Source organism: Triticum dicoccoides, chromosome 2B (assembly GCF_002162155.2).
Source record: "Triticum dicoccoides isolate Atlit2015 ecotype Zavitan chromosome 2B, WEW_v2.0, whole genome shotgun sequence".
NCBI lineage: Eukaryota > Viridiplantae > Streptophyta > Magnoliopsida > Poales > Poaceae > Triticum > Triticum dicoccoides.
The window spans coordinates 51,139,868-51,156,136 of record NC_041383.1 but is presented as its reverse complement, the minus strand read 5'-3'; positions in this window follow the sequence as shown (position 1 = coordinate 51,156,136).

The window sequence follows — 16,269 nt, the reverse complement described above, 5'->3', positions numbered from 1 at the left end:
AGAGAGAGCGTAGTGTCTTTCTGGGTTACAAATGAGTCGAACCGAACCTCCTCTACGTTGCGCATGGGCCTCCTTTTATACACTAAAGGGGTCACCGATAGGTGGCAACGCAGAGAAGGGTACAAATGTAAAAAGTGAGGTGGTTGGTATAGTTACTTGTACAGTGCACCCTACCTAACCCTGACGGCAGGGGACAAGGGCATTAAATGCCCGTCTGAGTCGCCCAAACAGTGCAGAAAGGGACCGTTAGGGGCGCCACCATTCGCCACGATGGCGATCTTGTCAGCTTCGCATGCCACTGCGCACCGCTGGCTGCACAGCCTCCCGCCACGCGCGCTTGGAGAGGCCCCCAGAGCGACACGTTGGCGGATGAGCTGGAGCGTGGGCACAGAGTGACCGCCTGCCGCGGCAAGCGCCTTGCCGCTGCTGCTATCTTGTCGGGTCCGGAAGCTTGTCGCTCACCGGGCTTCGAGGTACCTTGGTTGGTCTTCCCGGCAAGCTCCTCTTGCCGGGGCCTTGTTGCCTTGCCGGAGCGCGTGGTGCGTCGCGGCAAGTTCCTTCAAGTGCCTTGGTTGGCTTTCCCGCCAAGCTCCTCTTGCCGGGGCCTTGTCTGCTGAGCTTAAATACTTTGTTCTTGAATGGCTCCAAGGGAACCACGGAGGTTCTTGGCCTTCGCCCGGCAAGCCTTGCCGCGGGGTGCTGCAACTGCCCGTGCACAAGTTCGGGGTACTAGGGTACCCCTATTCTAGTACACCGACATATTTGTTGCAAAATTGGACCAAATAAATTTTCTAAAATATCAGGCCATATATAAAGTACAATTGACCAAATGGTTGGGTGTCAAAAGTTGTGATCCACCTCTCGTGAAAAAGACAAATTTCCACCGATTCAGATGGAAGCGGGTCAAATTTGAACTGCAGCTGCCTTATTGTTTGCTCTTTATTTTTTCAAAAAATCATTTGTAATTACATAAGTACCTATTTAATCAGAAACACATGGTTTGGTGGCGATACATCGAGGTTTGGACGGTGGCCGAGGGCCCCAACTCTGGAGCGCCTAAACTCGCATCACGAGGACAATGCTTAAATTTGACCTTCCCAATCAAAGTCGACACATCAACACACTCCGCGAAGATAGCAGCAGCTTTATCCCACTGAGGGAGTCCTGGACTAGGGAGTGTCTGGATAGCTGAACTATCATCATCGGCCGGACTCCAAGACTATGAAGATACAAGATTGAAGACTTCGTCCCATGTCCGCATGGGTCTTTCCTTGGCGTGGAAGGCAAGCTTGGCGATACAGATATGTAGATCTCCTACCATTGTAACCGACTCTGTGTAACTCTAGCCCTCTCCGGTGTCTATATAAACCAGATGGCTTTAGTCCGTAGGACGAACAACAATCATACCATAGGCTAGCTTCTAGGGTTTAGCCTCCTTGATCTCGTGGTAGATCTACTCTTGTAACACACATCATCAATATTAATCAAGCAGGACGTAGGGTTTTACCTCCATCAAGAGGGCCCGAACCTGGGTAAAACATCGTGTCCCTTGTCTCATGTTACCATCCGCCTAGACGCACAGTTCAGGACCCCCTACCCGAGATCCGCCAGTTTTGACACCTACATTGGTGCTTTCATTAAGAGTTCCTCTGTGTCGTCACTGATAGGCTCGATGGCTTATTCGATCATCATCAACGACGCAGTCCAGGGTGAGACCTTCCTCCCCGGACAGATCTTCGTATTCGGCGGCTTTGCACTGCGGGCCAATTCGCTTGGCCATCTGGAGCAGATCGAAAGCTACGCCCCTGGCCATCAGGTCAGATTTGAAAGTTTAAACTTCACGGCTGACATCCGCGGGGACTTGATCTTCGATGGATTCGAGCCACAGCCAAGCGCGCCGCACTGTCACGACGGGCATGATTTAGCTCTGCAGCCGGACAGTACACTGGAGGCCGCACTCGAGCCCGCTCCGATCTTCAATTCGGAGCCGGCCGCGCAGATCGAGGACGGATGGCTAGACACCGCCTCGGGGGCTGCAACCTCTACGGCGATAGAGCCGAACACTGACCTTGTCCCTCATGAAGCTCGTGACTCCGAGGTGCCGGACTCCTTGCCGGACTCCGAACCTCCCACGCCCCCTCCAACCGAACCCGGTCGGGCGCCGATCATGGAGTTCACTACTGCGGACATCTTTCAATACTCACCTTTTGGCGACATCTTGAGTTCGCTAAAGTATCTCTCGTTATCAGAAGAGCCCTGGCCGGACTGCGGTCAGGACGGTTGGGATGCGGATGACGAAGAAATTCAAAGCCCACCCACCACCCACTTAGTAGCCACTGTCGACGATCTAACCGACATGCTAGACTACGACTCCGAAGAAATCGACAGTATGGACGACGATGCCGGAGACGACCAAGAACCAGCGCCTACCGGGCACTGGAAAGCCACCTCATCATATGACATATACATGGTGGATATCCCAAAGGATGGGAACGGTGAAGCAACAGCGGAGGATGACCCCTCCAAGAAACAGCCCAAGCGCCGGCGTCAGCGGCGCTGATCTAAATCCCGCCACAGCAAGAATGAAGATTCCAGCACCGGAGATAATAACACACCGGACAGTGCCGAAGACAACCCACTCCAGCAAGATTCACGCAGGAGGACGGAGACGCCAGCCCTCATGAGAAAGCGACAGAAGAAGAGGTAGAGGGTTATATGCCTCCCTCCGGAGACGAGGCAAGCCTCGACGACGATGAATTCGTCGTGCCTGAGGATCCCATCGAACAAGAGCGTTTTAAACGCAGGCTTATGGCCATGGCGAACAGCCTCAATAAAAAGCAGCAACAGCTTACAGCTGATCAAGATCTGCTAGCCGACAGATGGACTGAAGTCCTCGCGGCCGAAGAGCATGAGCTCGAACGCCCCTCCAAAAGCTACCCTAAATGCAAGTTGCTCCCCCGGTTAGAGGAGGAGGCGTATGAACCTGCATCACCAGCAGACAATACGGCTGACCGACCACCCCGTGGTCGCGACAGAGAGGCCTCTAGGCCCTTCACTAGAACTGTACCCCAGCATCGCTCGAAAAGCACAAGGCCACAGGGGAACGCTCCGGACTCGCGAGATATATTGGAGGATAAGGCAAGACAATCAAGATCGATCTATGGATCGCGTGGGCGCCCCATGATACATGACGACAACCGTCGCGCCGGACACAGTAAGTCCGGCCGGGCCGAACAAAATAGACAAAGCTCTTTCGAGCTCCGTCGCGATATCGCCCAGTACAGAGGCGCCGCACACCCACTATGCTTCACAAATGAAGTAATGGATCATCAAATCCCCGAAGGGTTTAAACCCGTGAATATTGAATCTTACGATGGCACAACAGACCCCGCGGTTTGGATCGAAGACTATATCCTTCACATCCACATGGCCCGCGGTGATGATCTTCACGCCATCAAATATCTCCCCCTCAAGCTTAAAGGACCACCCCGGCATTGGCTTAACAGCTTGCCAGCTGAGTCAATGGGGAGTTGGGAAGACCTGGAAGCCGCATTCCTCGATAACTTCCAAGGCACGTATGTGCGACCACCAGACACTGATGACCTAAGCCACATAATTCAGCAGCCAGATGAATCGGCCAAACAATTCTGGACACGGTTCTTAACCAAGAAAAACCAAATCGTCGATTGTCCGGATGAGGAGGCCCTCGCGGCCTTCAAGCATAACATCCGCGATGAGTGGCTTGCCCGGCACCTGGGACAGGAAAAGCCGAAATCCATGGTAGCCCTCACATCACTCATGACCCGCTTCTGCGCGGGTGAGGACAGCTGGCTAGCACGCAGCAACAACCTCAGCAAAAATTCTGGTAGTCCGGATATCAAGGACCGTAATGGCAGGTCGCGTCACAACAAAAACAAACGCCGCATTAACGGCGATAATAGTGAAGATACGGTAGTCAATGCCGGATTCAGAGGCTCTAAACCCGGTCAGCGGAAAAAGCCATTCAAAAGAACTACTCCAGGTCCGTCCAATTTGGACCGAATACTCGACCGCTCGTGTCAGATACACGGCACCCCCGAAAAGCCAGCCAACCACACCAACAGGGACTGTTGGGTATTCAAGCAGGCAGGCAAGTTAATTGCCGAAAACAATGACAAGGGGCTGCATAGCGATGACGATGAAGAGACCCGACCGCCGAACAATAGAAGACAGAAGGGTTTTCCCCCACAGGTGCGGACGGTGAACATGATATACGCAACGCACATACCCAAAAGGGAGCGGAAGCGTGCACTCAGGGATGTATACGTGATGGAGCCAGTTGCCCCGAAGTTCAATCCATGGTCCTCCTGCCCGATCACTTTTGACCGAAGGGACCACCCCACTAGCATTCGCCACGGCAGATTCGCCGCATTGGTTTTAGACCCAATCATCGATGGATTTCACCTCACCAGAATCCTGATGGACGGCGGCAGCAGCCTAAACCTGCTTTATCAGGATACAGTGTGCAAAATGGGCATAGACCCCTCAAGGATTAAACCTACCAAGACGATCTTTAAAGGCGTCATACCAGGTGTAGAAGCCAATTGTACAGGCTCAGTTACACTGGAAGTGGTCTTCGGATCCCCGGATAACTTCCGAAGCGAGGAGTTAATCTTCGACATAGTTCCGTTCCGCAGCGGCTATCATGCCCTGCTCGGACGTAACACGTTTGCAAAGTTCAACGCGGTGCCGCACTATGCATACCTCAAGCTCAAGATGCCAGGCCCTCGAGGAGTCATCACGGTAAACGGAAACACTGAACGTTCTCTCCGAACGGAGGAACATACAGCGGCTCTCGCGGCAGAAGTACAATGCAGCCTCTTCAGGCAATTCTCGAGTCCGGCCGTTAAGCGGCCGGACATGGCTAAACGCGCCCGGAGTAACCTGCAACAAGACCACCTGGCACGTTCCGAGCACACGTAGCAGTGCGGCCCCAACCCCAGCCCCTGCAAAACGTCAAGACAGGTCCTTCGCGTACACCATTACACTCTGAAGATACCATGGGCATGGGGAGAGGGGCACGACCATGATAGGCCCAGAATGCGGATCAACCACACCAGGGGCTCTCAAGTGTGTCGTTCTTTTTTTTCTTTTTTCTTTTTTTATCTTTACCCACAGGACTCCGTTCGTCAGAGGCCCTGTCCGACAGTAGACCTGCCGAACTCATGATGCAACAACCAGGGAAGGAGAAAGGCTAGAACGAATATCCAGGTGGTCTCCATTACGAGCATTAAATCTGTTTTATGCACCATTCCGCAGCCTACCCCTGGAGGGGGACATGTTTAATAGTCCCACCCCTTGCTTATCGCACCATTTGTATCGTTCTGCATTTACAACAGTTTTTCTTGAATAAGTAATGCAGCACCTTTTTGCTTCCAATTGCATTTCTTTCTTATACATATGTTCATTTATGACCTATTGCATCCGTACATTTTGGTACGGCTAAATACACCAGGGGCTTATGTTTCCCGCATCATGGTGTGATAAGTCCGAACACTTTCACAAGTGCGGCACCCCGAACTTATAGAATTATATGCATCGGCTCCGAATCATGTCTTGGGTCAATAGTTGGGTTTGCCCGACTCCCATGTTTTGGTACCTTACGTTCCGTTGCCTCGGCTAAGGTAGCACTGGGAGAACCACTGCGATTGCGCCCCAGTTGAGCTGGGCGAGCGCCTCAGTGGAGAAAGCTAAAACTGACCGTCATGATGAGGCGAGAGCCGGTCGCTGTTCGAGAGGTTTTTTGCGAGTCCCTAAAGACTTATGCCGCTTAGAGCGAGGAGCCGGCTTTTGTCCGGCCCAGGCGTGGATAGCGCCCCAAATTCGGCCTTCCGAAGACTTGGAGGAGCTGGCCGACTCCGGTCTGATCTCGAGGGAGCTGCGAGGCTGCCGAAGGGGGAGACAGAGCCACAACCGCGGCATGGTAAGTGCATCTCGCTCGCCACCCATGTCGACCATGGTTTCTCCATTCCCCCGCATCCTTTTTTCCGGGGTTTCTTTAATTTTTTCGGAGCTCAGCTCCACCACTTCTCCCCCAACACCATTATGTACCTTGCCGCGTTTGTGTCTGATACATCTCCAACGTATCTATAATTTTTGATTGTTCCATGCTATTATATTACCCGTTTTGGATGTTTATCGTCTTTACCATGCTATTATATTACTCGTTTTGGATGTTTATGGGCTTTACTATACACTTTTATATCATTTTTGGGACTAACCTACTAACTAGAGGCCTAGACCGAATTGCTATTTTTTTGCCTATTTCAATGTTTCACAGAAAGAATATCAAATAGAATCCAAACGGAATGAAACCTCTGGGAGCGATTTTTTGGAACAAACGCAATCCAAGAGACTTGGAGTGGATGTTAAGAAGCAGCCGAGGCGCCCACGAGGGTGTAGGGCCCGCCCTGGGGGGCGTCCCCCTGCCTCGTGGGCCCCTCGTGGCTCCCCTGACCGACTTCCTTCGCCTATATATATCTATGTACCCCGAGAAACATTTCCGCCACTGCAACCTTCTGTACCCGTGAGATCCCATCTTGGAGCCTTTTCCGGTGTTCTGTCGGAGGGGGAATCGATCACGGAGGGCCTCTACATCATCACCAAGGCCTCTCCGATGAGTTGTGAGTAGTTTACCATAGACCTTCGGCTCCATAGTTATTAGCTAGATGGCTTCTTCTCTCTCTTTGAATCTCAATACAAAGTTATCCTCGATCTTCTTGGAGATCTATTCGAGGTAACTCTTTCTGCGGTGTGTTTGTCGAGATCCGATGAATTATGGGTTTATGATCAAGTTTATCTATGAGACATATTTGAATCTCCTCTGAATTCTTTTATGTATGATCGGTTATCTTCGCAAGTCTCTTCGAATTATTAGGTTGGTTTGGCCTACTAGATTGATCTTTCTTGCAATGGGAGAAGTTCTTCGCTTTGGGTTCAATCGTGCGGTGTCCTTTCCCAGTGACAGTAGGGGCAGCAAGGCACGTATTGTATTGTTGCCATCGAGGATAAAAAGATGGGGTTTATATCATATTTCTTGAGTTTATCCCTCTACATCATGTCATCTTGCTAAATGCGTTACTCTGTTCTTATGAACTTAATACTCTAGATGCATGCTGGATAGCGGTCGATGTGTGGAGTAATAGTAGTAGATGCAGAATCGTTTCGATCTACTTATCACGGACGTGATGCCTATATACATGATCATGCCTAGATATTCTCATAACTATGCACTTTTCTATCAATTGCTCGACAGTAATTTGTTCACCCACCGTAATAATTATGCTATCTTGATAGAAGCCACTAGTGAAACCTATGGCCCCCGGGTCTATACTCTATCATATAAGTTTCCAATCTACTTTATTTTGCAATCTTTACTTTTTAATCTATATCATAAAAATACCAAAAATAATTATCTTATCATATCATCTCTATCAGATCTCACTTTCGCAAGTTACAGTGAAGGGATTGACAACCCCTTTATCACGTTGGTTGCGAAGTTCTTGTTTGTTTGTGTAGGTGCGTGGGAATTTTGAGGAGCCTCCTACTGGATTGATACCTTGGTTCTCAAAAACGGGTGGAAATACTTACGGGAAATACTTACGCTACCTTGCTGCATCACCCTTTCCTCTTCAAGGGAAAACCAACGCATGCTCAAGAGCTAGCAAGAAGGATTTCTGGCCCCGTTGCCGGGGAGGTCTTCGCTCAAGTCAAGACATACGAAGTACCCATGACAAACTCATCTCCCTCGCATTACATTGTTTTCCATTTGCCTCTCATTTTCCTCTCCCCCACTTCACCCTTGTTGTTTTATTCGCCCTCTCTTTTTTGTTCGCTTCCCTTCTGTTTGTTCCACCTATTTTCTGCCGCCATGTCTGAATCTGGGGAGGTTATCGTTGATAAGGACAATAGTAATAACATGGGATAGTTTGATGCTTCGATGATCCTGTTGAAGAACCACCCATTTAACATACTAAAAAGTTTCGAATTGGTAGTGGCAATATTATTGGAAAAGGGGTCATTCAAGATTTTTTTACTTGTGTCGGTGCTTTACCCGCTATGGGTGGATCTATTCTACATAGAACCAATAGTCTTGCGGATGCTATATCCTTGCTTATAGTTGAACTTGAAAGACAGTTTATGCATATGCATCCTTGCATTCAAAGGATTTTCCTAGAATTTTCCAATATTAAGCATTCTTTTGTTAAGCGTGCAACTACTATCTTTTTGGCTCATGAGTTCAGATTCATAATAAAAGAAGCCAAAGAAATGTTTGCTCATTATAAGGTAAACGCTGGCCGTTCTCCCATAGAGGTAATCCTCTTCAATCAAGAGGACATAATGTGTTTAAAATCTCTAGATTATGTTGCTTTTAATGAAAACCTTAGAAAAAAGGTTCCTACCAATGTTCTAGTTGATAGAATTTCCGAACTTAATAATGATTTTGCCATTCAAAACAATGAGTTAGGATTTTCTCTTGAGTATAGGCTCATGACTTTTTGCCAAAATAATGCTTACAATGATGAATTAGTTGTGCAATATGAAGGGCCAAGGGAGGAACCCATACCTCCCGAGCTTGATCTTGGGGACTCCTGTCCCATTAAATTTAGCCCTTTTGATTACTTTTGCTTGCCACAAAGAAAACTTTCTGCTGAACATAGGGAATATGAGATGAGTTTTCATGATTTATCTTATCATTATGGCAGTACTTAGATCTATTCTCGCTTTTATGCCTAGCTAGGGGCGTTAAATGATAGCGCTTGTTGGGAGGCAACCCAATTTTATTTTTGTGCCTTGATTTTTCCTCTTGTTTAGTAACAAATAATTCATCTAGCATCTGTTTAGATTTGTTTTATGTTTTAATTAGTGTTTGTGCCAATTAGAACCTATAGGATCATCTTGGGTGAAAGTTAATTTGATCTTGCTGAAAAACAGAAACTTTTGCGCTCACGAGAAAAAATATAATAAACAACAGAAACGTGATTTTGAGCTGATTCGTTTTGCAGTAGATCAATAGACAAATTAACTAGGACTTCCTATTTTTGTAGGATTTTTAGAGTTCCAGAAGTAGTCGAAAGTTACAGATTTCTACAGACTGTTCTGTTTTTGACAGATTCTGTTTTTCATGTGTTGTTTGCTTAGTTTGATGAATCTATGGCTAGTATCGGGGGGTATGAACCATAGAGAAGTTGGAATACAGTAGGTTTAACACCAAAATAAATAAAGAATGAGTTCATTACAGTACTTTAAGTGGTGGTTTTTCTTTCTTGCACTAACGGAGCTCATGAGATTTCCTATTGAGTTTTGTGTTGTGAAGTTTTCAAGTTTTGGGTAAAGATTTGATGGACTATGGAATAAGGAGTGACAAGAGCCTAAGCTTGGGTATGCCCATGGAATCCCAAGATAATTCAAGGAAAACCAAAAGCCTAAGCTTGGGGATGCCCCGGAAGGCATGCCCTCTTTCGTCTTCGTCTATCGGTAACTTTACTTGGAGCTATATTTTTATTCACCACATGATATGTGTTTTTCTTGGAGCGTCTTATATGATATGAGTCTTTTCTTTTGAATTTACATCCCTGCTGTACACACCTTTTGGGAGAGACAAACATGATTCGGAATTTATTAGAATACTCTATGTGCTTCACTTATATCTTCTGAGCTAGACAGTTTTGCTCTAGTGCTTCACTTATATCTTTTTAGAGCACGACGGTGGTTTTATTTTGTAGAAATTACTGATCTCTCATGCTTCACTTATATTATTTTGAGAGTATTTTAGAACAGCATGTTATTTTCTATGGTTATAAAATTGGTCCTAATATGATGGACATCCAAGTTGGGTATAGTAAAAACTATCATAGAAAGTGAATTGAATACTATGATCAACTTGATGCTTGATAATTGTTTTGAGATATAAAGGTGGTAATATTATAGTCATGCTAGTTGAGTAATTGTGAATTTGAGGAATACTTGTGTTGAAGTTTGTGATTCCCGTAGCATGCACGTATGGTGAACCGTTATGTGATGAAGTTGGAGCATGATTTATTTTTTGATTGTCTTCCTTATGAGTGGCGGTTGGGGACAAGCGTTGGTCTTTTCCTCCCAATATATCCCCCTAGGAGCATGCACGTAGTACTTTGTTTCAATAACTTGTAGATTTTTGCAATAAGTATATGAGTTCTTTATGACTAATGTTGAGTCCATGGATTATACGCACTCTCAGCCTTCCACCATTGCTAGCCTCTCTTGTGTCGCACAACTTTCGCCGGTACCATACACCCACCATATACCTACCTCAAAAAACCACCATACCTACCTGTTATGGCATTTCCATAGCCAATCCGTGATATATGGCCATGCAACTTTCCACTGTTTCGTTTATTATGACACGCTCCATCAATGTCATATTGCTTTTGCATGATCATGTAGTTGACATCGTATTTTTGGCAAGGCCACCTTGATAATTCTTTCATACATGTCACTCTTGATTCATTGCATATCCCGGTACACCGCCGGATGCATCCACATAGAGTCATATTTTGTTCTAAGTATTGAGTTGTAATTCTTGAGTTGTAAGGAAATAAAAGTGTGATGATCTTAATTATTAGAGCATTGTCCCAAGTGAGGAAAGGATGATGGAGACTATGATTCCCCCACAAGTCGGGATGAGACTCCAGACTTTATGAAAAATAAAAGAGGCCAAAGAAGCCAAAATAAAAAAAGAGGCCAAAGAAGCCCACCAAAAAAAATGACGAGAGAAAATGAGAGAAGGGACAATGTTACTATCCTTTTACCACACTTGTGCTCCAAAGTAGCACCATGATCTTCATGATAGAGAGTCTCCTATGTTGTCACTTTCATATACTAGTGGGAATTTTACATTATAGAACTTGGCTTGTATATTTCAATGACGGGCTTCCTAAAAATGCCCTAGGTCTTCGTGAGCAAGAAAGTTGGATGCACAACCACTTAGTTTCTTTTGTTGAGCTTTCATACACTTATAGCTCTAGTGCATCCGTTGCATGGCAATCCCTACTCACTCACATTGATATCTATTAATGGGCATCTCCATAGCCCGTTGATACGCCTAGTTGATGTGAGACTATCTTCTCCTTTTTGTCTTTTCCACAACCACCATTCTATTCAACATATAGTGCTATGTCCATGGCTCACGCTCATGTATTGCGTGAAAGTTGAAAAAGTTTGAGAACATCAAAGTATGAAACAATTGCTTGGCTTGTTATCGGGGTTGTGCGTGATCTAAATATTTTGTGTGATGAAGATAGAGCATAGCCAGACTATATGATTTTGTAGGGATAGCTTTCTTTAGCCATGTTATTTTGAGAAGACATGATTGCTTTGTTAGTATGCTTGAAGTACTATTGTTTTCATGTCAATATGAACTTTTATCTTGAATCATTTGGATATGAACATTCATGCCACAATAAAGAAAATTACATTGAGAAATATGCTAGGTAGCATTCCACATCAAAAATTTTGTTTTTATCATTTACCTACTCGAGGACGAGCATGAATTAAGCTTGGGGATGCTTGATACATCTCCAATGTATCTATATTTTTTGATTGTTCCATGCTATTATATTACCCGCTTTGGATGTTTATGGGCTTTACTATACACTTTTATATCATTTTTGGGACTAACCTACTAACCGGAGGCCCAGCCCGAATTGCTGTTTTTTTTCCTATTTCAGTATTTCGCAGAAAAGGAGTATCAAACGGAGTCCAAACGTAATGAAACCTTCGGGAGCGATCTTTTTGGGACAAACGCAATCCAGGAGACTTGGAGTGGACGTCAAGAAGCAGTCGAGGCGACCATGAGGGTGTAGGGCGCGCCCTAGGGGGGGCACGCCCCCTGCCTCGTGGGCCCCTCGTGGCTCCCCTGACCGACTTCCTTCGCCTATATATATCTACGTACCCCGAGAACATCCAGGAGCACCACGAAAAATTATTTCCGCCGCCGCAACCTTCTGTACCCATGAGATCCCATCTTGGATCCTTTTCCGGTGTTGTGCCGGAGGGGAATCGATCATGTAGGGCCTCTACATCATCACCAAGGCCTCTCCAATGAGTTGTGAGTAGTTTACCATAGACCTTCAGGTACATAGTTATTAGCTAGATGGCTTCTTATCTCTCTTTGAAGCTCAATACAAAGTTCTCCTCGATCTTCTTGGAGATCTATTCAATGTAACTCTTTTTGCGGTGTGTTTGTCGAGATCCGATGAATTGTGGGTTTATGATCAAGTTTATCTATGAGAAATATTTGAATCTCCTCTGAATTCTTTTATGTATGATTGGTTATCTTTGCAAGTCTCTTCAAATTATCAGTTTGGTTTGGCCTACTAGATTGATCTTTCTTGCAATGGCAGAAGTGCTTAGCTTTGGCTTCAATCTTGCGGTGTCCTTTCCCAGTGACAGCAGGGGCAGTAAGGCACGTATTGTATTGTTGCCATCGAGGATAAAAATATGGGGTTTATATCATATTCCTTGAGTTTATCCCTCTAGATCATGTCATCTTGCTTAATGTGTTTCTCTGTTCTTATGAACTTAATACTCTAGATGCATGCTAGATAGCAGTCGATGTGTGGAGTAATAGTAGTAGATGCAGAATCGTTTCGATCTACTTGTCGCGGACGTGATGCCTATATACATGATCATGCCTAGATATTCTCAGAACAATGCATTTTTCTATCAATTGCTCGACAGTAATTTGTTCACCCACCGTAATAATTATGCTATCTTGAGAGAAGCCACTGGTGAAACCTATGGCCCCCGAGTCTATTCTCTATCATATAACTTTCCAATCTACTTTATTTTGCAATCTTTACTTTTCAATCTATATCATAAAAATACCAAAAATATTTATCTTGTCATATTATCTCTATCAGATCTCACTTTCGCAAGTGGTCGTGAAGGATTAACAACCCCTTTATAGCGTTGGTTGCAAGGTTCTTCTTTGTTTGTGTAGGTGCGAGGGACTTGTCAAGAGCCTCCTACTAGATTGATACCTTGGTTCTCAAAAAACTAAGGGAAATACTTATGCTACCTTGCTGCATCACCCTTTTCTCTTCAAGGGAAAAACCAACGCATGCTCAAGAGGTTGCAGTGTCCATCTGTGAAAATTTCCTGGGTTGTCGACCACACTGGGGTCTTTTCAAGCACATCTTTACAATCCACTCCCAGCCGGTGAAGAAAGCCAATTCGAGTGACGAGAGGACGCACGTGATCCAAATGTGCGGTGTTTTGGGGACCCAGAAGAGGAAACAGAGTGCTTTCCCTTCCATGACACTTCCTGAGTCGGTCAGGGGCTGGCAGTCTACCTGGTTCTACTGCCAGGACATTGTGACTCCCGGTCACTCGATCGGTCTTCCCCCTTCTCTTTAGATCGTTCCTAGCTACCTTCTTCACTGAAAGTGATAGCTGCAGAGAGGGTGGAAACGGACATGTTGGTGGAGAGAGTAGTCCAGTTGATCAATCAGGGTGTAACCGGCATGGACTTGCTGGAGGTGTTTCTCAGTTGACGCATCCAGCCGCTCCAGGCTCGTGACCATCTGATGTGGATGTATTTTGGAGCCAACGACATCGCTCGTGTTCATCCATAGGAGGTCACAGCCAAGATGGTAGCCCAGTGGTTGAAGGGCATTACAGGAAACAAGGATAACCCCAGAGGAGCCAGGAGAGCTGACCCATTCGGTGCCAACAACCAGCCAGACAAGGTTTGATATTTGCTAGCGACTGTACTTCCGTAAGTCTTCCATCTGTCTCTGAATCTGACTGATATTTGTTTGACCCTTTGTCTTGTAGATTTACATCGAGACATACTCTATGCCCGACGGTGAACAAGCTCCGGAGCAAGACCAGGAGGGAGAGGATAGCACGGAAGAAAGCAGCGATTGGCAGTCTCCAGAGGACGACGACGAGGAGGAAAGTGATGAGTCGGACGATGACGAGGTGGTCGACTCACCACCATGCTCAGAGTGTCGATCCAAGAAACTCCATGATCCAGCGGGCGGGTGCGGCAAGACCTCGACTCCAAGCACTCAAGCACAGAAGTGCGCTCGGACTTCGACTCCGGGGCCGACGGAAAAGGTCGCCAAGCAACCCAAGGTCGCGCCCTTGAAAGCTCGGAAGACCTTGCCCAAGATCAAGATGGATGTTCATGTTGCCTCTAGGTGAGTGTCGGTGTCAAAACCGGTGGATCTCGGGTAGGGGATCCCGAACTGTGCGTCTAAGGCTAATGGTAACAGGAGACTGAGGGCACGATGTTTACCCAGGTTCGGGCCCTCTCGATGGAGGTAATACCCTACTTCCTACTTGATTGATCTTGATGATATGAGTATTACAAGAGTGGATCTACCACGAGATCTGAGAGGCTAAACCCTAGAAGCTAGCCTATGGTATGATTGCTGATGATAATGATGATCGGTCCTACGGACTAAACCCTCTGGTTTATATAGGCACCGGAGGGGGCTAGGGTTACACAGGGTCGGTTTACAGAGGAGGAGATCTACTTCCGAATCGCCAAGCTTGCCTTCCATGCCAAGGAGAGTCCCATCCAGACACGGGAGGAAGTCTTCTATCTTGTATCTTCATAGTCCAATAGTCCAGCCAAAGTACATAGCCCGGCAGTCTAGATACCCCCTTATCCAGGACTCCCTCAGTAGCCCCTGAACCAGGCTTCAATGACGATGAGTCCTGCACGTAGATTGTCTTCGGCATTGCGAGGCGGGTTCCATCTCCGAATACTCCAAGATAAATTCCGAACACAAGGAACGTGTCCGGCTCCGCAAGATAACATTCCACACACCATCGTAGAGAGAATAATAATCCACGAATCTAATCTGCTGACAATTCTTCGAAAAGTGACATCACGCCACGGCCCGGTTTTTATTCGAACCGTTTCCTACAACCTGCTTCCGCACACATCGCGGGGCGGTTTCTTTGGCACGTATTGTCAAAGCATAGATCGTGCCCCCTTATCACGGGATCTCCATCAATGCGGGTATGGCTAACCCAACCAGCGCCATTAACCGAGGCGCCTGAAAAAATAAGAGATTACGAGAGGCAAATGGGGAGGAGCACATTCACATCGCCTTTATAAAGGGGCAGAAATCTCCCATTTCCACCCACGCCTTCTTCTTCCTCCGTTCATCTGTTCTTGCACCCTCGAGTTCCAGCGCCCAAGTTCTCACCTTCTCCGTAGGACCACAGCATGTCCGGAGCAGGAGGCAAGTGGATGGCCTCCTCTGTCACAGAGGAGAACATTACCAAGCTTCGGGAAGACGGATACCTAGCCGCTAATATCGCTATCAGGCTTCCAACAGAGCGGCAGATTACCCCTACGCCAAAGTCTCAAGAGAGAGTGGTATTTCTCCCTCATTTCATCTGTGGACTAGGGTTTCCACTCCACCCTTTCGTCCGCGGGCTTATGTACTACTACGGGCTAGATTTCCACGATCTGGCCCCGAACTTCGTCCTCAACATCTCGGCGTTCATCATCGTGTGCGAGGCGTTCCTCCGCATCAAGCCTCACTTCGGCCTGTGGCTGAAAATCTTCTGCGTGAAGCCGAAGATCGTGAGCGGCCAACAGGCGGAGTGCGGAGGTGCCATGGTGGGCAAAATGCCCAATGTTATATGGCTCGATGGCTCCTTCGTGGAGTCCATAAAGGGGTGACAATTAGGGTGGTTCTGCTTCACCGAGTCGCGCGACGCCAACTGGGTGGCGGCCCCCAAATTCAGATCCGGAATTCCCACGCGGCTCACCTCTTGGGAGAAGAAGGGCCTGGCCTGGGGCAAACCCACGGAGCTGACCGGACTCGAGACCTGCCTCAGGAGTATGAGGGACAAGAAGATCAAGCTTGTCAACGTGGTCCGGGTCATGCTTATTCGCCGGATTCTCCCGTGTCAAAGACGGGCGTTTGATATGTGGGAGTTTGACCCGGCCGAACACCAGATACTGCTAGAGCTCTTCGGCACAACGCACAAAGAAATCTTGAAGGTTCTGTTCAAGACCGGCGAAGTCCCTCCTCCCCTTTCCGAGGACCGGGGGCTCAGTGCAACGCGCCTTGCCAGTCCGGTAAGTCCCTTGACTATTTACGAGACATTCCCTTAGTACATTCGGGGGAGGATTTTTAAGTCACCTTGCTGACCGAACAGGAGTGGGTGGAGATGGCGGAGCGGATCGACTGTCCGGCTCCATTGCCTGAGGACCCAGTA